General features: G+C 41.6%; 1 protein-coding gene across 6 annotated transcripts in view; it reads right to left on the bottom strand.

Annotated features, from left to right (window-relative positions):
* CHL1 (cell adhesion molecule L1 like) overlaps positions 1 to 19,907 on the bottom strand; it is a 190,592-nt gene extending 170,685 nt beyond the window's left edge. For 2 of the 6 annotated variants that reach the window (XR_012640166.1, XM_074957510.1), the window contains exon 1: positions 19,593 to 19,847. The gene's annotated coding sequence lies outside the window, so the exon portion shown is untranslated. Of the gene's footprint in view, positions 1 to 19,021; positions 19,496 to 19,592; positions 19,850 to 19,890 lie in introns of those variants that run through there. The other 4 variants (XM_074957512.1, XM_074957514.1, XM_074957513.1 and 1 more) reach the window with 4 other exon arrangements.
* Positions 19,908 to 27,809: the final 7,902 nt, after the last annotated feature.

The following is a 27,809-nucleotide window of genomic DNA, read 5'->3' as shown; positions in this document are numbered from 1 at the left end:
AATCTCTGCAATTTGTGGCTATGGTTTCTAGCCCTTCACATTTACTTTCTAATTTGAAATCATATCCTCCTTGTCAGAACATGCCTGGGGGCAAGCCGCTTATGGGGAAAAAAAAAAAAGACAGCTTGAATCTCAGTGTGTCTAGTCTGAGTCATAACATCTGCCACAATGAGCTTCTACCGCCAAACGCAGGAGTGCTCTTTTGTACAGTCCCTCTCATGGAGATGAAAAATCCAAAAGGAAGCAATTTAAGAGACCGAGCATAACTGAACCACTTCATTACACTGATGGTCAGAAGGCACTTATCAGCCAGCAATGCCAAAATTGAGGTTATAATCTTCCACCGCTTCTTGGTGTTTCTGTACAAGATACAGGGACTAGCTTTTTTTTTTTTTCCTCAAAAGGGTCATACAAATGCATACACCTGGATTAGATCTAAAAAATTCATATGCTTCCAAATCAGGTTTCTTCATTTTTGTTTGTTTTCCTTTCAGTCACGTAGAAAGCTGCCAGTAGTCAGATTACTTTCCAGGAAGCTAAGCTAATATCATATGCAGGACCCTGAGGCAAAAGCCAAGCCACTGCACACTGCGCAAAACAATCTGGAAAATATATGTCAACTAAATTGGGCTAAATTCACGTTAGGATTTAGGCACCTTAATCCCAGAATCAGGCCCCAGTGAGAGTCACAAAACCCCAGCTCAGCTGCAACCAAACGGGTTGGTGCCTAAATTCACTCAGTGCCTAAATTTGTGCTGAAAAGATTCCCTGGGTGCCTACATTTCTTCCTCTGAGCAGATCTCCAGAAGCCTAAGCCTCAGAGTTAGGGTTGCCAGGCATCCGATTTTTGACCAGAACGCTCGGTGCCCTCTCCCACATCCCAAACCCCCTCATCCCCGGTCCCACTCTAGAGCCCTCACCCCCAGCCAAAGCCCTCACCCCCCTCCCGCTCCCCAACCCAGTGAAAGTGAGTGGGGGTGGGGGAGAGTGAGGTGAGGGAGGGAGGGGGGATGGAGCGAAAGAGGGTGGGGCCTCAGAGGGGGCGGGGCAGAGGTGTTTGGTTGTGTGTGATTAGAAAGTTGGCAACCCTACTCAGAGCACAAACAAACAAAGGGACAAGCCTCTGCCTAACTTGCCCAGGAGGCCTAATCTAGTAAGCATGCTCAGATCTCACCTACTAGATCAAGCCCATGTAGGTGAGCTTATATAGCAGGAAGAGAAGGCAGCTTTCCCTCATAACTTTTAGGGCAGTAGTTAAGCTATTCACCTGGGATGTGGGAGCCTCCCAGTGTTCAAGTCCCTCTTCCACCTGAGTGGAAGAAGGGATTTCAACAGGGTTCTTCCACCTCTCAGGTGAGTGCCCTAGCCACTGATCTGTAGGATATTTTAGTGTGGGTGTTGGCTTCCTCCATCCCTTCTGTGAAGATGTTGCACTGTGACTAAATATGAAAGCATCATGGGGGAGACAGGGAGACAGAGACTCTGTAGCCTGGTACTCAGAGCACTCAGCTGGGAGACCCAGAATCCAGTACCCCATATTCCATTTTTAAAAAATGGAATTTTTAAAAAATTATTTAGCCATAGTGAAATAGCTAGAATAGCGAGAGAGAGGATACTCCACAATCAAATATCTTATAGTGCAGGGGTTAGGACACCCACCGGAGAGGTAGCAGATCCCTGTTCAGATCCCTTCTCTTGCTCAGATGGAAAGGGGATTTGAACCAGGTGTCTCCCTCCTCCCAGGCGAGTACCCTAAACGCTGCTCACGAGGGAGGTCCTTAACTGCTCACCTCCCACTAGTTTTTGTAAAAACTGCAGCTGCCTAATGCCAAGAGAAGGTTTTTCAGCCCCAGCAGTTGGGATCCCTGCAGTCTGGACTCAGCGGTGCAGCTTAGCACACCCCCCTCAGCTTACATCTCCCATTTGTTACCTTAGTCAGGGAGCCTTCTAGTGTGCTGGCTTTTGTGAATCCCATTCGGATGCACCGCCTCACCCAATTCATTCAACAAGGAGCCTAGGCACCTAACTCAGGCTTTGTGACGCTGAATGTCACCGTGCCAAAGCCTCTTTAGTAATCAAGCCCTATGTGTTGCTTCTTTTATTCCCCAACTACTTTTCTTTTGGTTGGAACTACACTATTTCCCAGAAGAGCCACACACATGTAATTGTTAAGCTACTTAAAAATATTAATCTAATATAGAAATTGCTGTATTTTAATAGGTCTGTGGTCCAGCTAATCCAGTATCCTGTCTGTAATGGTGGTCATGACTAGCTGCTTTGGAGGAAAGCGTAAGAAACCTTGCAGGAGGCAGTTATGGCATAATCTGCCAGAAGGAAATTTGTTCCCAAACCCCATTAGTTAGAGGTTGATTTATGAGCTAAAGAATGAGAATTTTAGAGGACTGTATTAGATTCCCTTAACTATTTTCAATTGTATATAGGGTCAGAAGAACCTACAAGACTCAATGGCTCAAAACCACTGTTTCTATCACTGAAATTTCTTAAACTTCACCTTCAGAAATATCTGTCAAACTTTTATTACACTTTGAACATCTTCTTGGCAATTGTATGAACCATTGCATTTTATTTCTAAAAGATTGAATTTGGGTCCCTGGAAAGCTGTCAGTGCAGCAGAAGTGCTGATGGTCCAGAAAGCAAACAAGCTAATAGGCTGCTTGAAGAAAGGGTTAGAGAAGAATAAAAATTATTATGGTATTATATGTACTAATGATAGGCCCTCACTTGGAATACTGAGTTCAGCTGTGTTCACCTAACCACCATAATGATAAAGTAGAAATAGAGAAGGATGGCAAAACATGACAGTATGCAAAGATTTCTGTAAGAGGCAAACAATAGGATTAGGACCAGTAGTTTAGAAAGAAAAGCCTTAAAGAAGTCCCATGATTGATCAATATAAAATAATGAATGGTATAGGCAAGGTCACATGGGAACTCTGTTTACGCAGTGAAATTAGAAGATAGCAAATTTTAAGTGGGAAAATAAATTCACACTAATTAACCCACTGCACTCACTGCCACAAAACATTACTGAGACAAAGACACAAACAATTCAAAAAGAATTAGAGCTTTATATGGATAATCAAAATACCCTCACTCGCTAGGATAAAAATGTAAAAGAGTTATAACCCGCGTGTTTCATAAACCAAACACTAAGGACATATGCCAGCAGCTAAGTGGTTGGAGTTAAGGCAAACTTCCTCCATAGGCATGTTATTGCATGACTTTCCATGATGAGGGCTTTACGCTGTCTTTGAGTCACCTGGTATTGGTTACTATCAGAAACAGGACACTGGGTTAGATGGTCCACTATTCAGATCCGTTATGGTAATTCCTCTACATTCCCAAAGCACTTCACAGTGTAATGCGTTTAAAAACGGGTAGTGCAGCTTTGTGCTAAGCAATCTCTTTCACACAGGTTTAGATGCTGTCACCCATCAGAGAAAGGATATTGGGTTACAAGGTTCCACATGGGATATTTACCAGCCAGCTGATCAGATACCAGACATGGCCAGGAATGTTTGTCATAATGTTTCTTCCACAAAGCAACCTAACAACATACCACTCCTGTAATAATGCAACAGAGTGTCATCATCATGAGCCCAAGTTCTAGCATGGTACTGAAAGCTACCACCTTCTGGCCACCAACCAATACATTTATATTCATGCCAACATCACTCATATTATTTGCCTCTTCTATGTATACCAAGTATATTCAATGTCCTACTTAGTCACAAATGTTCTAATACATTATATGCCATGTTTGGTAGCCAATTCACACAAAACATGTAACTTATTTCCACAGTAAAGATCCTGCAGTAACTCCATCTTTAAAACCAAAAAGCTTTCATGTAAGAAATATCACAAGTCAGCCAAACATTATAGTATTCGCTATGTTTTAGGTTTATGAAAGATTCTAGTTATTTTTCTCTGTCTAGCTGCTATAAGAATAAATAGGCAATAATGCTTGCCTTCACTGAAGAAAAAAACGTACAGGTGAAAAAATTTCTAGAGTATCCACCATTTGAGGAGGAGAACTTTTACAGTACAAGCCCTGATAAAGTGATACAGCTTTCTTAAAGGACTTAATGGGCAACTGCCTGTGTGGAAAAAGTACAAGGACTGAACCAGTAACTAGCTCTGTATCTTGCATCTTCACCTAAGCATTTTCTTTTCTTACAATCTGGTTTCCAAACACAGAAGCAGCTCTGTAGCAATTTTAAAATAACGATCACCCATCTGAGGCTATCATGACCTGAAGCACAGTTGTGCTTCTGCCAAAAACAAATCAAGGTTTCACTGTTCATGTGAATTTCATAATAGGAGCTGGACAAACATATGCCAAAGAGCAAACAGACAAAACAGTTTCCTTTCTGGGTTCTGCAACAATTCATTCTTCATGACTTCAAGAAGTCACATTCTGAAGAAAAAAAAAATCAGGAAGAAGTTGCAATATGTCATGGTATGTAGCATTTCTGTCGATGAAATGAAGGGCACATCAGAATCAGCAATGGCAGGCCACAGCAGAAAAAGCTACATGTGACAGATTCCAGGCAATGTGTGTCATGCCCTTCAGTTCTGGTTCATGGTGGGATATGTCACATCCCAAGATATGATGCAACCCTCCCCTTACATTATGTGCAAGCAATTTTGATTCAGCTGCCTTCTTTCATGCATGGAAGAATCCAGAAGTTAAACAATGTGAAAATATGGTTTTGCATAGGATTCATTCCAGAAGTTTGTCAAACTGGGATACGGTCCATCGTCATTAACAAAGGGTAGGGTCTAAAATTGCCCTGGTGCTTTTACTTAGCATGAAACAGGCAATTCAGGCTCCCCCCAACACTCTTGCCTTTACCCAGAACTAGTTTTTCCTAAAGCGACTATTTTCCATATAACAGTGACAGAAGGCGCTGTTCCAGCAGCCAGTTTCTACCTCCCTTTTTTCCCCTCCTCTGGACTTCCCTCCTTTTTCCTGTCCTCTCCCTTTCCACTGTTCTAACCCCATTGGTCATCTCTAACTCCTCCCACCACCACTTACATCCTCTTACCCCAGCTGTTCTGTCACCCTCCTAGGGGTTCTTCTAGCAGTAAATACTAACTGCAGAAGCTCTCAAACCTCACAGCTAGAAGCACTAGCAAATGCAAGGAGGACAATCACCAGATATTTGGTCACACCATGAGGCTGTATATGAAAGCTGATGCTACTAGAGTATCCTACTTTCATAAGCACTCACCGTTGGCCTAAGGACTCCTATTAGTATCAATCGTGAAACTCCGAAGGACTTGAATGGGAGTTGAGCTAGGCCAACGGTCAGCACTTTTAAAAATATCAGCCTCAAACTGCTCTTAGCATGAAACACTAATAGCACTTGTGAAATTTAACAGAAGTAGCAACACTCAGTGATCCTGAAAGGACAGTACATCATCCTCTCCCAAAGGGATAAAACATTAGGAGATGAAGGATACAAATTGTGGAACCAGGGTGCAGTCCCACCCTGAAACGAACTTGGCTTACACCACTTATTTGTACTGGACTTATAGTTCATTTATTGACACTGTACCTGACCCAGACAGAAAAAGAAACAAAACACTTGCACATGAACAGATGAGTTTAATGCATTGAATTTTAGTTTGTGTATCTAAAATGTTCCAAGAACCATCCCCTTTCTCAGGTACATTTTGAGTTTGCATTTTGGGTTGAAAGATGCATAAAACTCTAAATGGCCAAACACCTTACTATGGACTAAACATTAAAGGAGTTCACATGTGCATTGTTTATTCCAGTACGTGCATGGTATAAATAACGGAAGAGAAAAAAATAGTCCTTTCCATGGTAGTATTTGTATAAGGATAAAATATTTGGTCATACCATGCCCCGTTACAAGCACGCTTAGCGTACATTTTGGAGGAAGGCAGGATCCTAGTAGAGTTTTTTTAAAATTTAGGCTGTCACTTGCCTTGTGAATATACAGATATTTCAATATATTCTGATACAGAAGGTCAGTCCTCAGAGGACAGCTGAACACTTGATGTTTGTTCTCTTCCCTACCCCCTACCCCCATCAAATACATCCACACATATTTATAATACACAGAGAATTAAATTTTCATCTTTATGTGCAGTTGGAATTACATGAGGTTTCTCTGCATAGTAATCATGAAGCAGACTGATGATGAAAACTGGCTGTGCCAATAAGATAATTAGATACAAGGCTCACATGCTTTCACTGACGTAAAATCAGAGAGATCCCTTGGACTAAAGTGGGTGCAGGACTGGACTCTGCATTTTTTTTATTTTTTTGGTGAGTGCCAGTATATTCTGTAGTTACGCTTCTTTATTAAAACTATGTGCTGTATTAGAACTCAAATTGATTTTGATTTCCAGCAGTTCACTAAGATGTAACAGGAAATGAAGCTCAACATTCCAATTACAGTGCCTCCCAGCAGGTGCGCTCGGTTTGGAGTAGGTATTACCATAAAAGCACCTTCCAGCAGGGCATGTAGCATATTATCCAGATACAAACAATAGTATAATCAGGGATAATCCAATCCCAGATTTAGGTAAAAGTCTGAGTGAAAACTGGATGAGCTGTAGCTCATGAAAGCTTATGCTCAAATAAATTTGTTAGTCTCTAAGGTGCCACAAGTCCTTTTCTTTTTGCGAATACAGACTAACACGGCTGCTACTCTGAAACCTGAGTGAAAACTGACTCAATCAGTGGATGGAAATGTGTGTTTGCCACAAATGTAGTAAAGCCTCCGTTTGATGAGCTACTGTTGATTTCAGTGGGAGTCCTGTGAATACTGGGATGGGTCCTGGCTTTGTTATATGGGAGAGCGATTTAATCGCAACCATTTTTATGGGTCACACAACAGCAGTGTAGTTACTCATCTGACTCAGTAAAAAACCGCACATTAAAAAAAACAAAACAAAGTGAATATTTTATTTTTAGTCGGAACAGGATGCAAGTTTAAACCAAAACAGAACAGACACAACAAGTATTTTTTTAAAGTCAGTCTACAATAAGAATTCAAATGCAGAATGAACAAAATGCTTTCAGATGTGATGAGACTAACGTAGTATCCATGATACAAGTGGGCAGATCTCCAAATGGTGTAGATCAGTGCAACTCAATCAACTTAAATGGTGCTATATGATTTATACCAGCTGAGAGTCTGGACCACTATGTTTATTTTTCAAACTGCTCAAATTGTAAGTTATATTTTGTCACTGGTCTTGGGTTGAAGTCCTAGCGTAAGTGATAATGGGAGTTTGGCTATTGACTCAATAAGACCAAGCTTTCACCCTTCAGGTACATGTACACTGGAAAAAAGGACCCCGGGCTCAGCCGCGGCTGGGCCTGTTCAGCTGACTCAGGCTCACAGAGCTTGGGCTGCAGGGTTAAAAATTGCCATGTAGATGTTTCAGCTCAGGCTGGAGCCCAAGCTCTGGGACCCTGCCCCATTGTGGTTTCCCAAGTCCAAATGTTTGTTCAGCAATTTTACAGCCTCTCAGCCCAAGCCTGAGCCAGCTGTGGGGGTTTAATTGCAGTATAGTTGTACCTTCAGTTTCCATGTGTAATACAAGTATTGAAAAAAGTCATATAAATAAGCCACTGTTACATTATGCCTACCATGCTTACTACTTCCACAACTCCATCTCCTCGTGGTGCTGGAACTAGGGGCACTGCCGCCACCCCTGGCTTGAAGTAGTAACAACAAACACATGGTTTCCATCATCAGCATCCTCACTATAAAAATTATTCCAGAACCCCTGCCATCTCCCCTAAGTGTCTGATAAAATAAACTTATTCTGCATTAATATGGAACTGGGAACAAGCATCCAGTTACTTCTCCTCCCCCCGTCCATAAATATAATTATAGTTGCAATTTAAGTGAATGACATTATAAGTATTATTCCCCACCACCAAATTCAGTAAACACCACAGCAATGATGCTCCTGACAGACACTTCAGCTAGATTGACTCAGGATAAGTCACCTGGGTACAGGTAGTAGAGTATTTTCAGTAGCAGAACTTCATCTTACCAGAGAAGATCAGATGAAGCGTAGTTTGGACCATGTTCAGGTCAAAATGCAAGACTCATAAGATCATCCCCCAGTAATGGCATTTTGGAAGGACCAAATCACTACTGAAGAGAGATGAAGAAATGAAGCAGAAAGCTAAGAGAAAAGAACTAGACCCTAACTGAGCAAGATACTTAAATACACGAGTAGTCCTGATAAAAATCAAAACAATTAACTCTTGGGCTCACTTACCTTGCTTCAGCAAGGTCCTAGAGAGGAGAGCAAATAAAGACCTACCGAAACATGCGCTGGGAACAAGCGGGGTTGGGAGCACATTGAGCACTCTGTGTAATTGTCGTGTACCATTTAGACAAGACAGTGCACCAGAGTTATCAATAATAAATTCTTGATGAATTTTACAGGTGCTAATTCTTATTAGCAGCAACCCACATGAAAGATTCCAAATGTAAAAGTATCTGTTTTGTTAGCATTTGTAAATTAGTCATTGATTTATTCTGGACTCTCAGGGCAAACTCTCCTTACTCAGGTGAGCAGGCCAATTCTTCATTAAAGCTAACACCTTTGGGTAACTAGATATGGCAATTGCAATAACAACCCAAGGTGAAATGTTTTAAAGATGCATCAGACTTGTAACAACGCAACATGCTGGAGACAAGCTGCATGATGCATTTTAAAAAGTGCTCTTTCAAGCTGTAGGAATACGTCCCAAGAGGCCAGCCCTTCCTTTTCTCTCCTTTTAAAGTGCCTTGGAAGCACAACAAGCAGCATTTGAGATTACTTCTTATGTGTTAACTGGCTGAAAGTCTGACAGTGAAATGCTGTCAACCTGCAGAAGTAAGAGGTGTGGGAGAGATACAGCTGGGTGGGAGAAAGAAGCAGAGTGAAAGGGAGGTTGGCCCAATCCTGCAACTCACTCAAGTAGTCTTACAAGAGTAACCTCACTGACTTTCACTGGAATTCTAGCCTGAGTAGATTGTAGGATTTGACCTGTGGAATGTGCATGCTGAGACAACTGACTTTTAATGATCATTGCTACTTATAGGCATTTGGGGTGCGATTTTCATAAACTCCTAAATTACTTAGCAGCACCAGTCCCATAGAAAGCTATTGAAAGTCAAAGAGACTGGAGTCCCTAAGTCACCTAGGTGCTTTTGGAAATCTCATCCCTGTCTTGCATTTTACTAAGACCAAATTCTTGAAGATTTGGGCTTGAACTTCCATGCTATGTGCACATCTACTTCCTACCCAAGAGACCGCCAGTGAAATGCATACCCTTAAAATGGAATCACCGTGTCCCCCATGAGACAAAAATGTTGCCACCTCTAAGCAAGATCAATGGTTACAAATGAACTTATTCCATAAATATGTGACCCTTATGTAGCCTCCTGCTCCTGGAGGATGGAGGAAGCACCAGCAGCTACAGAAGGGACCATCCTTGAGCAGTCAATAAAAGGCAGCTCAAAAAGGAAGCCACAGCTGCAGAGATGTGAACACCCATATAGCAGAGGAATGTCTTCTTCCTTACTATTCAGAATTCCCAGGCAGAGAGACACTGGAGGAGAGGAGAAGCTGGAGGCAGGTTCCCTGAAGAGGCCATAACAAGGCTGCAAGTCACCTTTTTCTTTCTCACAAAACTTAGGTAGAAAGAGCTGTGGGGGAACTCTTCAACATTGGCCTGACTTCTGCAATTAGGGCATTTATTTGGAGGGTACCTGCCAGAAACCCCAGGGCCACAAACTCTAATTTTTCCTCAGTTCTGAGCTGTTTTTACATCAAGCAAGTATCATGCCTTTCCTCCCTGGAAGGAATAAACTACCTGAAAAGAACAGTTGCTGGGTTCTCATCAGGTGGAAGGAAGAGCCCAGGGACTGAGTACCAGGAAACATTCTGAAAGTTTGAGAATCCTAAGGGGATGGTATCCAAGGCTGTTTTCAGCCACTGGCACCCCTTCATGGTTGAGTAGGTCGCTGCCCCTTTGTTCAGCCAATTGCTATTTAATCCCATGTCTGGTTGTTCCCTATAACATCAACCCTCCAGCAGGATCATTAATAATCTCTCACCGCTTGGGGTGGTAAAAATTCTGGTAGGTCAGGAGGCTGGTAACCCTAGCAAAGGACCAACAGTATCTACCTTAAGATTAGCTTTGCCTGGAGTTCAGCTGCCTTTGTCCTTCAGGCTTTACTAACCCCTCTGCTGGGTTGGTAGGGGAACCTAGGCCCACCCCCAACTCCGGGTCCCTACCCAAGGACCCTGTGGGAAGCTGTTGGAACTGGTTTTTCGCAATCCCTTACTGCTTTCTACCATGCCTCTCTTGTAGGCTTTCCCAGACTCACATTCCATGATCCTCTTTTTTCTAGAGGTCCAGTTACCTAGGCAGATTCCTTCCAGTCCATTGCTGAATGAGCCTGCTTTCTGTGGTTCTCAACTTCTCTGTCAGTCACCCCTCCCTTCCAACCTGCAGCCTTTTTATCTCCTCAGCTGTTGTAGGGCCACCAATTAGCCCCAGCTGAGGGGGCAGCTCATCCCCCCTGTTAACCCTTTAGCAGGTGGTACAGCATGGGGTCTGTACACCTCATGACAGAAAGCAACATTCCCTTGGCTCTCAAATGAGCACTAGCCTCTCCAGGGGTGACCCATATTTGCACTGGGCAAATAATGAAAGCTAAGACTGATCAAATACTGTATTCAAAAACTTTCAGGGTGTCAAGGTGCCACCAGACTCCTTGTTGTTTTTGTATTCAAAAAGTGTCACAAAATTGTTCAAATACATGATTCACCTACTATAGTCACAAATTATTCAGCTAATTCAATAGGCTGGGAAATATGAAAGCGTCATCATTTAGTCTAAAAGTATCATGAATACAAGGAAATTCAGATGAAAAATAGTGTTGTCACCATACTACTCACAGACCTAAAAACACCTAAACTAAAGTCTTGGTGATTCTGTCTGCATCTATGCAAAATCCTAGTGACTTCCATGAAGCTTTATGAGGGCCCTGGTGGATGGAACAGCTTGCAAGATCGGGGCCTGAGTTACGCTGATTAATATTAGCACAACTAACACTGTATAATGATATAAACAGTAATGCTGATCTGGTAGAGACCATTTATAATGTATGGCTTCCCCCCCGTCCCTCCCCAGTTTCAAACTCAATCTCCCATACTTGGGGATAGGGTGGAGAAAGAGAAACAAATATTTGGAAGCCACATGTACAGTGCAGGGCACAAAACAATCCTCAACAAATATTAAAATACCATAAAAGTCCATTGTATTTCTAACTATGTTGAATGTTTGGTACAGTTACCCAGAGGAAGCAAGGGAAACCAATTGGAGACCTTGGGTCAGCACCATTTTTTACCATGCACATTCACCTAACATACACAGGCAATTACTGCCACTGCATACATAAATTAGGCATTTGTGCATGCAAATGGTCTACGTAAGTGCATGCACAAATCAGATGCAAAAAAGAGCAAACAAAAAATTATTTTTGTCTTTGAGCCACAGCTTCATGGGAGAAAAATAAAAAACAAATCAAACCTTAAATGATGCTCAGATGTCAGACAGCACTAGCATTAAGTCAGAAATGTTTGTAATGGGCTTTTCCTAGAATGTAAGTAATACTTTTTCTAAATAAGTGTCAGGAATCAAGGCCTGCAGCAGAGCCAGTCTCACAGCACCCTAAGGAGTGCAGCAGGCTGCCGGATTAGATGCACTGCCAGATTGGTTGGAAGACTCAGCAGACCAGCTCTCAAGCTGCAGTTCAGCAACTACTCAAAGCATTTGCCTATGGCTATGATAACTCCTCTGCCTGTTTGTTCCCAGCCAGCTCCAGTTTTGCCTCCCTCCAGGTAACCTGGTTCTGACCACGGGCTCAGATTCTTGTCTCTGGCTGGGACCCTTGGCTCTGACACTGGCCTCTGATTCCTGCCTACCAATGCCTGCTCCAACCAGCAGGAACAACCATCCATGTCCCAGTAATGGACAATAAGGCTAAATGCCTTAAGTGGTATTGTACCTTCCTTTACTACTTTAGGTTACTGGGGCTATTCTTAATTCCTCAGGGGAATGCACAAAAAAGCCCTGCTCTTTGGTTGTCACAAAATGATACATTAGGCATTATTTGCCACCTCCGTTAGTAGGCCAGATTCCATTACTGCACCCAGCCCATTTGGCTGCATCAGGTTCTTGACATCAAATGTGTAACTTTGTGCTTGGTCAGGAAGTCACATGAGGGATAGGAATTGTTCCAGGGATGGGGAGATAACAGATACAAAGGAACAGACAGCAGTTCTGTACATAAACAAGGAATGCTCTGCAGATGGGACTGCCATGTTTTGAGGGGATTTTTTTCCCCCTTAACAATAAAGATAAGAAGCTTTAATGAGCTAAAAATATCCATATCCATCCACATAAGACTAGTATGATCTGGGGTCTTGTGATTTTTCACTGGTTTGGGGCTTTAAGTTGTTACAGCAGTGTGGGGGGTTTTTTTGTGATTATTTTTTAACAGCCGTTTTATTTTGCAGAGTTCAGATCTGTCCGCCTATCTTTGAAATTCCCACTGACCTTGAGGGGAGAGCTAACAGCAGAATGATGCCAGTATGCTATGCATACACCTAGGTTGTTTGGAAACATGACCACACGCACATAGTTTGTAATACACTCTTGCAAGAATGGTTTTATTAACTCTTATTTACACACTCTGGGGTCAGATTCTGGTTCACCATGGAAGTGGACCCAAAACAAGTAGACATTAATGTTATTATTATGTATCCTGTGAAAGAATCCATGATCCGCAGTCATGGACAAGGACCCCATTGTGCTAGGTGCTGTAAAAACAGAACAAAAGACAACCCCTACACCTAAAAGCTTTCACTCTAAGCAAAAGCAACATTATTGTAGCCACCATCATCCCTGACTCTCACCTCAATACCCCCCTACATGGATTATTTTACTAGGAGCAAGAACGATCAGCAGGGGTGCTCAGAACCCACAGTGATAACAGCGACATAAGTACACAGATAGATAGTGGGGGATGTGCAATTCATGTTGAGATCAATGGACACATACTCACACAGATATGACCACTACCATCCTAAATCGCTACACTCCACCCTGGAAAATCTCTCCACAATTCCAGCCAGGGGCCACACGTGGAGAGATCTCTCTACAGCTTATGATTTTCGCCTGAATCTGAACAGCAAGTGTCTGCCCGGCATTCTACCCTGTACGACGTGGTTTTGGCACTGTTGATAAATTGAATAGTCAATTGCTTGACCACACCTTAGTTCATTATGAAATATATTCAAGAGACCAAATAATATCGGTCAGGTTAATTGCTACAAGATTATAATAATATAGTACAGGGAAAAGGTTCAATACAATACCAGTCTCCGGGATGCTGTCTCACATTTGCCTTACACAGAAGGTGTGCCCTCAAACTTACACCCCTAAAGTCGTCTTTTTACATCCAACCTGTTCACAAGGAAAAGATGTGCGACATCTGAAACTAAACTCAACCAATCAGCTTTCCACCTTGTTTCTGTGGTACCACAGTGTGCCCCTTATCTCTTTGTTATGAACAAATACAATCCTAGTACCAAGGGGCATGAGGACACCTCCTAGGCTTGTACCAGGGTAGACTATTCATATATCTTGGCCTTTTCCTTTGGGACATTCAAATACTGTCCTAGGAGAATAACTCCCTACCTCTTCCTGTGGGGAAAACACTTTATGTCCTGATCCAGACCCATTTTTCCATTTACTTAAGCCAAAAGCTTACGGCAACTAATGCAAAGTGTTATGGGATACCTGACGTGGGTGAACATAATTGTGGGGAGACTATAATACATTCAGTTAACTTCCAAACACTTTTATTAATAAGATGCCTTACATCTAGGTATTGGCTGACGGGGTGTGCAAAAGCACACAGACAGCCAGAATCAGGCCATATACAGAAGAACCTCAGAGTTACGAATGCCTCGGGAATGGAGGTTGTTCGTAACTGAACAAAACGTTATGGTTTTTCTATCAAAAGTTTACAACTGAGCATTGACTTAATACAGCTTTGAAACTTTATTATGCAGAAGAAAAATGCTGCTTTTAACCATCTTAATTTAAATGAAACTGTTTCCTTACCTTGTCAATTTTTTTTAAAAAACTTCACCTTTTTTATTTTTAGTAGTTTACATTTAACACTGTACTGTACTGTATTTGGGGGTTGGCACAGGGGTGAAAGTAACTTAAAGTCTTACTGGTACAGGGCCTAGCTCCGGGCCCCTGGAAGGGGTGGGGCCTCGGGCAGAAGGGGCAGGGCTGGGGTCAGCCACCCCCAGCCAGCCCTTCAGCGCTGCCCAGCCCGCACCACCCAGGGCTCCGGTGGCGATTTAAAGGGCCCGGGGCTCCGGCTGCTGCAGCTGAGCAAGCTTCCCCTTTTGCCCTCCCCCTCTGCACCCCCCCCCCCCCCGGCAGCCTAGGGAGGGCAAGAGGGGCAGTGACATTAAAACGCTGCCACAACAGGACCCTACTGGCAGGGCCACCGACTGCAGGTGGGGGGAGGGAGAGGAAGGGGGACGTCAAAGTTTAACGTCGGCTGTGTACGGTCCTGTACCGGCGGCCACCTCTTACCCACCCCCTTTCACCTCAGGGAGAGTGGGTGCGTGTATGTGTTTCTCTTCTGCTGCCTGATTGCATATTTCTGGTTCCAGATGAGGTACGCTGTTAACAAGTCAGTTTATAACTCTGGTGTTCATAATTCTGAGTTTCTACTGTATCAATACACATAAAGGGGCAGAAATATTTTTGTGGTGAACCCTTCACCCTGAATTTCCCCGACTTCTCTTCAATCAAAATCTGAACTGTAGTTTTACATTGAATCCTTTTTGTTCTGAATTCGTAAAAGTCATTTCTGATCTTTAAAAATGATACACAAAGCAGTTTCTACGTTCCATATGAAGCAATATGGATCTCGAGTATAAGGCTGCATCTTGCTATTATTCCAGATGCAGGAACTCCAACTGGAATTATGGGAGTCTTGGATACCAAAAATCAAGCAAACATGGGATATTGTCTTATAGACACTCTTCAAAAATATTGGCCCAGATTGTGAGTGTTACTGAGAGGAACTATATCATAGTGTTATTGTTAGATGTTGACAGGAAAGCAATTCTTTAGTTAACCGTACAATACATTTTAAAAATCGGTTATATCTTGGTTTTCTGCTGTAATTTAGGCTACCTGTGTTTATCTTTCTTTCACTTTGCTGAGTCCTAAATCTGTTATTTCCTTTGGATGAAGAATACACAAAATGTATCTAATAAAACAAATTTCTGCTACTGGGAACTGCCCAGCGAAGTTCTCCAGTCATATGAACTACAGGATGTGCCAAACTGCCCTGATATAATTCAGATAATCATCAAACTGCATGTTCCATGTTATGTTCCATTTACTCATAATGAAGTATGATGTAACTCAACATGACCTATCAGGACCTCACATTTCAAGACAGCATGACAAAAAGCACTGAGTGGATGAATTTCTTTGTTGGGATTATGCTTCCCACTGATGGTTTCCTTTCAACAGATGTCTGACTGAGAAAGGACAAATATTTAATTGCAACTTATTATAAAACACTGAGCATATCAAATTCTGAGTTTCCAAGTAGCAATGGTAGTAATGCGTTTTTTTGTCCCTTTCCCCCTTTTCCATACACATTCTGCTACCGAGCTTCAATACTAGAGTAAGGCACATCATTTTTAGTAACATATAATCTGAATTAGTTATGGTGAGGCTTTTGTACTGGCAAAAAATGTTCTTTAACTAAAACAGAATTTTCTAGTTTACTGGACAAATACCAGAAGAAAATTGTGGAATCATGTGGGGTTGCTAAGCAACCAATAGTTCCAGTGTCACTTGTTTGTGATCAATTCAAGTCATTCATCAGGCTCTGAAGCACCATGCTAAGGAATTCCAACAAATTTGTTCCTTGGGAAAGCCACAGAGACTTCCTGCAACACAGTAACATTTTCATTCTTAGAAGATAAACTTAGATGTTCTTTTGATGAAATGTGATATGTTAATTCATTATTCTTAACATACTACTAATGGGCAAAGCTTTAATTAACTAACTACATCATTGTAACACATGCAAGATAAAATGGAGTAATTAGTACTGCTTAAAGGAGTCACTATCCTCTCCCACTGGGAAAATGAAGAAGGAAGCTTCCCTATCATGCAAACAATTGTCCACAAACATCACTATATGTAATTTGCAGCTAGCTTTTGTTATTTTTTCCAGTGATACGTGATAAATTACATTTTTAATGGCAAACAAAATGTCTGCAGTCCAAACCACACTAGGTAGACCTAAAAGGCTGTGAATAATATAATCTTTCATTTAAAAGGAATGCTTATCTCTGGGCTTTCTGGAAAAAAGGGATGTACTATTATGCCTTCACTCATTAAGTTTAATTACAAATGTGGCACATTGTAATTATTATGGGCATTTACTTTCTCTATAGACAGTCAGTGAGTTAAGGATAAAACTGTAATCAAAATGCACATAATTGAAAACATAGTATCCTTACTGTCTTGTTTCAGTCTCTGGTTCAGAATTCAATGCCTCATATTCTGATTGTTTAAAATGTTGTACTGTATTACAAATTTCAAACAGTGAATGTAAAAGCTGCGCTTATATTTATGGTAAAACTGCTACAAGACCAATTTGCTTATAATTTTTTGGTCATGGACATTTCCCAGAATTTTCATACAAATCCTGGTTATTTTCTCCCTTGCATAAATTATTTTGTCCCATGTCTTGCTCTTGTTATCATAGGACCTGGTTTTGTAATCAACTTACTCAGGCAAAACTCCCACTGACAACAAAAGGACCCTTGCTTGAGTAAGTAATACAGAAGCTTGGTTCACAAGCCTTTTCAATTTCATTAAAAACAAATTGCCTTTCTAAGGGCAAATCATTCAGTACTTTGAAGATACCACAAAAGGTCATATTAGGACATTAATGATATATCACATTAAAAAAATCCTCCCTAAAATGAATATTCTATATTTTTATTTTACAAGATGGTGACCAAATTTCGAAACAAAATGTTGTTAAGTAAATAAGATCTGCATGCAAAGGATCATGGGTTATAATGTGCCAATGATCATATGAACTGCTCCAATGTTTCCAAATTTGGTCACCATCTTCTAAAATGAATATTCTATATTTTTCCTTAAGGGAGATTTTTTAAATGTATAAATCACAATCTCTCTCTTTGAGGAGCACTAGGGGTCAATTCATACTATTTATTCAGTAGTGCTCAGTGGTGCTTATGAAGTTCTTCCAAATACCATTCCATTAACACTTATTTTCAACATAATTTAACTTTGTCAGATAAAATAGCACTGCACAGTCAAACAAAATGAGATTTGTCAAATCACTTGAGAAATTTCCCAACAATATGTATCAGATTACACTACTTCTAAGGACCAGTAATAAATATATATGGCTATATATATGCATATATGTGGCTTTTTATCTATTAATGATGTATGAAAACATACTGCATTTCAGACATGATTATACAACTTCTCTGTCCACCTGCCTAAAATATATGTCATGTCAAAAACTGGACCCAAATAATGTTAGTGATGAGCTGTGTGTGAAAAGGCAACCTCTGTTTCCTGGTGCAAAGTCTTCTGTGGGCTGTTTGTTAATTTATTCTACTACATTGCATAAAAGCCTACTGAAATTATGCAGTCAGAAAATGTAAGTGGAACCACTTATTAAATAAAACTTTGTGGTTATCAAAACTATAAACAGATGCATCTTTTGATTAATAACTTGGATTGTACAATGAGAATACCATTAAACTACCATACATCACTAATACCAATAGGTTCTTGCATTTCTCCCTACTTTTGGTGAGTTCATCTACATTTTACTGCAAAAATGAATTACCACAACTTTAATAAAAGATGTTAAATATCTGTAAGAAAAAGAGATGACTACTGAAAAACGACACTCGCTCCCCTACCCCACCACAAGAATCTGAAAATATATATCCCCAACGGAAACTGAAATTGAGGCTTGCAAACTTGAACTTTCACAAAACAATGTGAATTCAGAAGAAACAATCCTAAAACTAACAGTCACCTCAAGCTATTTATGTTTGTGATCTTAGTTACATAGATACCAAACAGATCTTCTCTTCTTCGCCTGCTATTTCTGCTGAAAGTTTCCCCTTATTTCCCCTGCAGTGCAAACTTTCGCTGGACAACAGTTTTGCACGGTGTGTCACAGCATGCATTTAAGAAAACTGCATCAAAACTGCCTGAACAATAAGGACAGACCATCTCAAAATGCCTCGGACTCAGAAAATGCGTGAAGGACTAATTGGGGTCTTGCTCCCCAAAACATGTGTGAGGGGACGATCTCTGTCCTAGAGGCACTGCGAAGCGAAGCCAAAGAGCAAAAAGATTCCAGAGCTCAGCTAAGACCTGCCAACCCAGCTCCCTCGCACAATAGTACTGATCTGAGTTCCCTGGGTACTTTCCAAGGCTCCACCGAGCATTAAAGCGTTTGCAGTTTGCATCCAGCGACTAGGCACATCCATAAAGCTACGCCGCTGCTGGGGGTTTAACTCCAGCCCAGCCGCTCTGCTCCAGGGAGAGCCTGCTTGACATACACACGTAGGCATGAGGTTTCAGTGCAATCAGCTGCCTTCCGAGCCCTTTAAACCCCCTGCCTCAGCATGTCTGCCTCAGCTTCCCACTATCGCCTTGCCTCCCCCCACCCCAACATAGGATCTGATGTTTCCCCTGGGCAGAGCGGCTTTTTTGCAAGCAAGAAATCCACTGGCCTCAACCCCCTATCAAAGAAAAATACCCCCCTCCCACCCCACTTCCCACCTTCTACCCTCATCCAACCACACCTCTACCCAACCAGTACCTGGGCTTGCTGGTTCCAGCTCAGGGCGGGCGGGGAGGGGGCTTGCTTTTTGGTGGTTAAGGTCCCTCGCTGGGAAGAGCCCGGAGTTCGCAGGGGGAAGGGAGAAGCGCCCGGCTGGAGCTGCGGTTCTTGGGCAGCGGCTCCCCCGTCCCAGCGCTCCGAATTAATCGCTTCGCCTTCCCCCCCACCAAAAAGGGGGAACGCGCTGAAAAGAAGAAGGCTCCCTCCGTGACTGGCATCAATATCTCCTTCGGCGGAGCTTCCCGGGAGCCATGGCAACGAGCCCCTAAACCTCCCAAATCTCCCCCCGGCTTCACACACACACAGAGAGCGGCGGCTGCTCTGGGGCTGGCCAAGCAGCTCGCGCTCCCCAGCACCCGCACAACCCAGCCAGGCTGGGGAAGGTGCGGGGAGGGGCGGCAGCCTGCAGTTCCCCGGCACACGCCCCTCTACCGCAGCTGGAAGCTGCTGCCTTCCTCCCGGGGGATCGGGGGCAGCAGCAGAGCAAAAGCCAGCCCTGCAAAAAGGGGTGCGTGCGTGTGTGCAAATTCCTCCCCCCCCACACACACACCTGATTCAGCTGCAAGGTGGGGAGCAGTTGGCAAGGCAGCCGGACCCCCAAACTCAAAGGCAGGTGGGGAGCTCCCACCTGATGCAGCCGCTCCCTCGGGTCGCGTCAATCCGGATCAGCGGAAGGGCTGAGCCGCGGCAGGGCAGCCCCTTGAGGTGGGGAGCGAGCCGCACAGCTCCCAGCCCAGGGGCGCGTGGGAAGATCGGGGTCTTCTCCAGCGCAGGAGCAGAGCGAGGCGGGGTTCCCCGGGCTCTAGCGCTGGGTGGCTCTTCCCCTCCCCCCCCCGGCTGAGGCTCACCCCTCTCTCCCAGCGGGCTGCAGCTAAGTGCCCGTCTCCTTCCCCAGCTGCCAGAGGGCGAGGAGCGCAGGGTGCCGTCCCAGCATGTTCGCACTTTCCACTCCCCCCTCCTCCGCCACGCTGGAGGCTTGGGAGCGCGTGGAGAGCTGGGAACAGCGATTCCAAACTCCCTGGGTGCTGGAACAGTTTCTATAGTGGGGGTGCTGCTGCTGGAGACCACCTATTTGGTGGCTGTTATTACTGTTCCAGCCAGGGATGCGGCAGAACCCTCAGCACCCCTATCCCAGGGAGCGTGGCTGAGGAGGGGCACGGGGCTGGGGGTGCCCCAGCACCCCTCTGATAATCAGGGGCCAAGAGTTGAAAGCCACAGCCAAGGACCTTTGGGGCCTGTGTTAAGGACCCACCTTCGGAAGCCCCTGAGATGCGGTGCCTCGGAGACCACCAATAGAGCACTTTGGAAAGACACAGGACAAAATAGCATATTCTTGACTGCACGTGGTTCATCCCTCTTCAGTAACTGTACCCATGGATGGCACAACTGAAAACTGCAAAGAAAAGGGGCAAAAATCAAGAAAAGGAAAATAATGGTTAAATAGTGGGGTGGGGGAGCACCCTACTGGCAAGACCCTTGGAATAAGGAACTGAAGGGCCAAGGGTGCTCATAGAGAGCCCACTATCTAAGTTAATTAAATCAATGGGACTAAATAAAACACCAGACTCTTTTCTTGCATCTAAATCAGACCTCTCTGTTTTCCACCAGAGACAAAACTTTATACCCTCCCTATACAAGGCAGGTGCGGTAAGTAATTATTACCATAGCAGATTCGTTAAATTAGAGTGTTCTGAAAGTTAATTAATCCCACATCATTTGAGACTCCTTTCAGCATTGTTTTTCTCCACCTCCCCTACCTTTCTTTTCCCCACCTAGCCAAATTAACTTCTTTTGAATTAGTGAGCATTTGGAATCTCTGGAACATATTGAACGAGTGGAAAGGTTGGCTTTTACGTCTGTGTATTTTCCTTGAATAACCCATTTATTCCATAGAGTAAGATTGAATTTTCCCCTGTGTTAGGCAGGAAGGTGAAGACACACTATCACCAATCTGTCACCCATGTTCTTAAAAGACTTTACCCAGGAAAGAGGGGAGGGGATTTTGTGAGTACTTGGATTTCTCATACAGTTTCCTACTTCACTGCTACCTGGGAAATGTGACCTTTCCATTTTTTCCCCTCTGAGCTTTGTCTGACGTGATGAACAAAAATGATCATAAACACACATTAAACCATAACACCAGACTGAGTGAAGAGCTAGGACTCATGGGGATTATTACCACTGGGGTTACAGATTTTAAAATAAATTTAAAATCATTTTTAAAATTAGAAAGTGTTGATGTACCAGGGAACCATTGTTGTCCACCTCCGGCAAAATTGTTTAGGTGAGATTATTTTTGGACAGGAAGTGAATAAAATGGCACATTAGGCTTGGGAAAAGATGTTTTAAAGCAAATGAGGTAATAGGAGAGAAATTCTGCAAGCTAATAAGAAAGATGGTAGTATAAATTTAATATATTTGTTTTGGATAAGGAAACTGAATGCAAAAATCTATACTGAGTCAGTGCTATGGTTTACATTTCAATCATGTAAAATCAACCAATATACAGTCAGAATTTTCTCAGTAACTGTAACTCAGCCAATTTGTGACTATACGGTTGCTGAAATTTACAACCAGATGCAGAGGGGGAAAACCTACCTCTGTGCAAGGGAGCTAAGTTCGGGTTGCTTGGAAAAGTCACAATATTGAATTCCTAGATTTATCTGCAATTAGGGCCTTGCCCAAAGCCCAGCAAAGGAAACAGGATTCTTTCCATTGACTAAAGTGGACAGTGGATCCGGCCTGCACAGCTAAACCCTAAGTCTATTTGCTGGTTGTGAGTATATTCAGTCCAAACACAGTGGGGAAAAAATGTTACATTGACATGGCACTGCTCTCCAAAGCAGCTGAGAACTCAGCAGTGGGTCTCCACACCTTTATGCACAAGAAACCTCTGCAAACTAATGTGAATGGATCAATGGTGATACTAGTAAAGCAATTTTCTATCAGTGTTAGGGCCCTGAACGATGGATGCGCTGTGAAGCCGCACGGCCCAGTATCAGCATTGGAGTCAAATAGCAGACTGTACCCATTACCAGCCATTTCCTCATATACACCAGCAGAAGCCAGGAGTGGGCTGATTCTTTGACTTCTGAGAGCTTCACTTACATGGCTGGTTAATCTAGCCCCAGCTTTGCGGTGTTAACTCACAGTTTCACTGAGAGGACTGACTCCTTTGCTCATTTTTCTGGGTTTCAGCCTATGTTTCCCTTGCCTGCGGAAAAAAACAGATAGATGGATGTAAAACAATCAAGAATACTTCAGCTAAATAAATAATTGGCTTACAATTATAATGCAAAATACGTTGTTACTAATACTAAGATAAGACACTAGTGAAAAACTCTTATCTAGAGGCCACAGTTTCTCTTAGATGTGGTGTAAATAGACGTATTCCATCATCCTTCGGACTTCAGTGGATAATGAAAATGAACAAATGTTACATGCACTCAATTCATTCTTAATATGGGAGGAAAACAAAGACACATGAGGAACACAAAGACAGTTCAGTAACATGGGTACTTCTAACCAGCTGGTTCCTCTCTCCCTGAATTGCTTGCCTGAAAATAAAAGATGTGCTTCAAAATATCATCCGTTTGGCTAGAGAGACACAGATAGGGACATTGGCCAAATCTGTCAAACCCAGGTGCCTAAATATAGGCTCTGGCATTCATACTAAACACCTACATAAAAGTGGCTTGATTTTCACAGGTGCTGATTTTTTGCCCATTGATTGCATTTTAAAAATACAGTACACATTAAATATATATCATCTTCCCAAATCAAATGCCAGAGTAAAAGGTTGAGTAATTTAGCTCAGGGTTTCGCCAAAGGAACCCAGAGCTGTAGAGGGTCGAGTTATATCTGACTTTATTTTTAAAAATAGATAGTACTTTCATGTAATAAGTTATCATTCAAAAAGGCCATTTTCAAAGTCATATAGGAGGGTCAGAGGTTAGAACTTGGATCTTCAAGCTCCCAGGGTGAGTGCTCGGTATTTGAGTCAAAAGAACAGCTGGATAATGTCTTCTTTGGCGGAAGAATCATTCTGCCCATAATTGTCAATACATACACAACTGTCATGTATAGTTGTTAAGAAAGATTATGTATTTCTGAGTGCAAACAATCTCAGAAACATTTAGGTGTATGAGTAGGTAGGAACACCAACAGCTGAATGCATTTTGTTACTGATAACATAGCCACAATTTGATGTAATTCCTAGAAGTATTACTCCCAAAAGCAACATTTCTGAGAAACACATAGTGGTGATGGAGAAGTTTATCGGCTGGCTTAAGTAACATCATGCCTACAAACGTTTTATGAGAATGACTTTTTTTTTCTGGAAATTATATTTCAGCCCAGCATTTCAGAGTGTCGCATGAATTGCAGAATTTTGAGAGTAACCAATGAAGTGCAGTTCAATTGTAGCCATTATACCAATTCAAATGATTATTATTGCTCTTATTAAAAATATTACAGAAGCACTCAAAATCTTCTAGGAAGTCTGTAAATGCATACAAAGACACATCCCCTGTCCCTAAGAGCTTTTAATCTTAAAAGGAAAAGCACAGATGGAGGAACAGGGAAAGAGGTACAACATAGAGCAAAGAAAACAAGGTGCACATCTTATGAGTTCCTTTTAAAAATAAATATGTGTGCTAATATAAAGCACTCACCTTTATCTTTGAAAGGCAGAAAGTTATAAGGGTCTTGATTGGCATAGTGAAAGTTACAGCAGGACATAATGAAAACTGCTTACTTCCTGCTTCAGAATAAGAAAAGGGGAAAGTCAATGAGATTAAAGGGCAGCAAATTTAAAACAAATAGAAGGACATACCATTTTACACATTTACAATCAACCCTTGGAATTCAGTCTTCAGAGGTCATTAAGTCAAATGCTGTGGCTTTTTAAAACTAGGGCATTTTTTTAAACACCAGATAATTTTATGATTGCTAATAACATTTGTAGCCATGCAAGCTAAAACAATAATGAGGGTAATCAAATCTCATGCTTCAGGGCATAAATTGATTACTTGAGGGGGTCATGAAGGGTATTTTTTTAACCACTGAGTACAAGATTGCACAATTGACTAGGTGCATAACAAGAGGGTTTTGCTACTGTAGATAGACCAATGGTCTGATCTGTCTGACAAATCTGGTGCTCCTTCAGGGAAGCTAAGAAACTTAAGTTCTAGTCCTGCTATTGACTTTGATTCAAAAATTTGATTTTTACTGATAGGGATACCATCAACTTGAATCTAGTCAATTTTAAAATGAATTAAAAGTAGTTTCAGGTGATACTACACCTACTTGAGTCCAGTTGCCAATTTTTTGTGATTTTATAGTCACATTTTCCTACTTTTAAAAATGTTTAATCTCTTATGAAAAACCCCCACAAAAAACAGAGGCAAAAGTTAATTAACTGATTATATGGGGAAACAGTGAAATTGGCTAAATAAAATTGCATAAAGCATTGCACAATGCATAAAGTTATTTATGAAAAAGAAACAATTATTTGTTTTTGTCATCTCTTCCACTTACAGTGATTCTAGGTATCACTTGTAACAATAGAAGGCAGAAAGAAGTGTGACTTTTAAGATGATGGTATCCCCTTAATTAGAAGACTTTCAAGTAAAATTCATTTTCTCAGGGCATTTGGTGATGGCACTAGAATTGTCTGTAAGGCTCTTCTCTGCATTAATGCAAAAGTCTTTGGTTGTAATTTACAGTATGTTACATTACTGGCTTTTGAGGGGGGGGGTAAGTGAGACCTTTAACATTCTGGGGGGCAGAGGGGGAGGTTTGTACTGAGTAATAGTGACATTCCCAACAAAACACTTCAATACGAAATTGTACGGTACAGTAACTCCACAGTATGAGTTCCAAGTACATGCATGTGTTGAAAGGGTAGGCTTGCTGCCTCAATGTAGTTAGTCCCTCCACCCTAGACTCCTCTTTTTGGTGCATTGCCCAGTTATCTAGTTGGTGTTTGCCAGCTTTTAGCATGGAACTACAGAACCAAGGGTCTGAAATGGAAATACAGATTCCTGGCAACCGTGTGCCAGAACAGAGTGTGCCTATTCATATGTCTCTGAATGGGCCAAGTTCACTTTATAAAGAAAAGCCATTATGGAATAACACAAGTTGAAAACACACACACACACACACACACACAATCTGAAAAAGTCTCTGTCGCCATTTTATAACTTCAGAGGAATCAGGCAGATTTTTTTCTGAAATTTAAAACAACAAAATTACCCCAATGCTGTATCCTTATGTGATTCCATTCTGAAACCAATTTGGACAGCTAAACTACAGACTTCCTCCTTCCCCAAAAAACGTTCATACCCTTAAAAAAACAGCAGTGTGAATACTACCATTAGAATACAAAACCTGTAATGTGATGGCCAAGTAATACCGTCATATTGAAATCAGAACACTAAACTGATATTTTGCTAATGTGATTCATTTGCATAAATATAGTGTTAGATACAGCATTTTAGCATAATATTGGCATTTTATATTGTTTGATAGTAAGATTCTAGTTCAGAAGGCCAATTAAGTACAGTACTTTTTCATAGTGATCAGGCCAGTTAGATCAGTCTGAGAACACTCCTTTCAGATCCAAATTTTACTATTATTACATGGCTGAGAACAGATAATTAAAATTATAGTTCACTCACTCCTTGCTGGCTAGAATGCAAAATATCCAAAATTAGCATCTGAAAGCAAAGCATAATAAATAAAGCTACAGGGCTTAAAATATAACACTCAAAATGCAATTTAAAATGTAAAATAATGTTAATAATACTAATATGTTGAAACAGCCAAGAGGAATTAATCCACTATCCTATTCTGAAACCTCAAAAGAACATTGAGGCTAATATTTCAGGGTTTCATAATATGGCAGCATGGAGAAGAATAAATATCAATTGGTAAATGCTATTGAATAATATTTTGGACCTGTAAGATTCCTGCTGAGAAATGTTGCTTATTTCAAAAGCATATATCTAACTGTTATATCTTAAACACTTTATCAGATGATGCAAGATTTGATAAAGCCCTAAGCTTAACATTGATTATTAATATCATATGGCATTTTCAGGAGGCCTGATCCAACTTACGATGAAGTAAATGGAAAAACTCCATTGTCAGTAATAGGAACGGGATCTGGCCCTAGAGGAATTCCACTCTTTTTTTAAAAAGCACAACGTGGATGTAGGGAAAATGTACTTGAAAGTTAAAATACGATTCCTGTACGATAAAGATAAGAGGCAGAGTTCTGAACAGAGGTGTTCCGTTATGAAACTTACAGAATGATTTTACATTAAAATAGTATCTTTCATCCTAATAGATTCCTAAGAGCTTTATAAACTGTACACACTGGAGCAAAAATGTAACACTGCTTCTTCAACCACCACAGAAAACAGTAACAGTACCACGTGACTCTGTGTAAGGAGTTCCTCACTTTCTCTCTTTTTTCTTTTATCTAACCAACACTACCAGGGAATTTTACATAATCAGAAGATAGCCAGATTCCCAGATGTGGATTAAGGCACAAGAGCTCTTAGTCTTGTGAAGAAGTGCCCGTGGATATGTCATAACCACATGAAGTCAGAACCTTGTTTAAAAGTCTTATGCAAGGCAGCATCATACTGGGGCATTAGAGCAACTATTATACTCTCTACGTTGCTTCCCTTGTAAGGGTCTTCCTTACAAGTAACGATCCAGTCAAATGATGCCTTGTGGGTGAAAACAGACAACTTCAAGTGTCGTGGCTACAGTCTATAATCAGTGCTCCCATTTGCAAAAAGAGAACAGAAATACTCAAACACTGATTATTACCTGGCCTTCCCAGTGATTAATAGTTTTCAAACCACCATAGTTAATACATCCATCAATTTCTTACCATTTTTAACCATTTAATTAATAGCACTTACAAACAGAGTTATATGGAGGTTTGAACCTCATGAAGAAACTTGAGGTCAACATGCTGTCGCAGGAAGATCAGATGCATCTGCTGGACAGGTTTAAACCATTCCAGGAGACTGAGAACACTGTACAGGAGCACAGTGCAGGAAAAGTTCCAGGTGAAAGTGCCTTTGGAGCTGTCTTTGCTAAAACATTCCAAGCACAGCTGGTACTAATCCTAAAAAAAGCAATCAAGGACATTTATCGAAAAGGAATCCTGTCTCATGACATGAGTATGGCATTGATCTTACTTATAAGAAAGATAAAAAGGGGAGAGCTGTGGAGATTTACAACACATCTTCCTCTTGAACATGGAAGGTTAGACACCAGACAAAATATAAGGGACAAAACTTATTGAGGTTACTCCTATACTTATATGTGGTGTCCAGGTGGGGGTTGTAAAACAAAGGCTACCAGAGGGTAACACATGAAAAATATTTAATGGACCAGGTACAACTGTTAGGAATTCTGGCTGAGATATTCACAGGGGCCCAAGGGGATTAGGCTTTCAGCTCCGATTGAGCTTCAAGGATTTGGGTGCCTTTTTCCTTTAGGCCCTTTGAAAATCCCAGCCTCCAGCTATAGCTTTGTTTCTTGATGCTGATGAGGCCTTTGACAGGATCAAACAATATTATTCAATTTAAGTGCTAAGAAAATTTGGATTCAGTCCAGTCTTTTTAACATGCGTAGAAAACTTTCTCCATTTGCATCAATCTTAATTATTGGTATTATGATATCACCCTTTTGAATAAGACAGCAGCCAAAAATTAAAGGCATCCCTGTCAATAAACATAATTTA

This window comes from Natator depressus, chromosome 7, assembly GCF_965152275.1.
Source record: "Natator depressus isolate rNatDep1 chromosome 7, rNatDep2.hap1, whole genome shotgun sequence".
NCBI classification, from domain to species: Eukaryota; Metazoa; Chordata; order Testudines; family Cheloniidae; genus Natator; species Natator depressus.
Note: the sequence above shows the minus strand (reverse complement) of the source record. Positions and strands in the feature narration are given on the sequence as shown.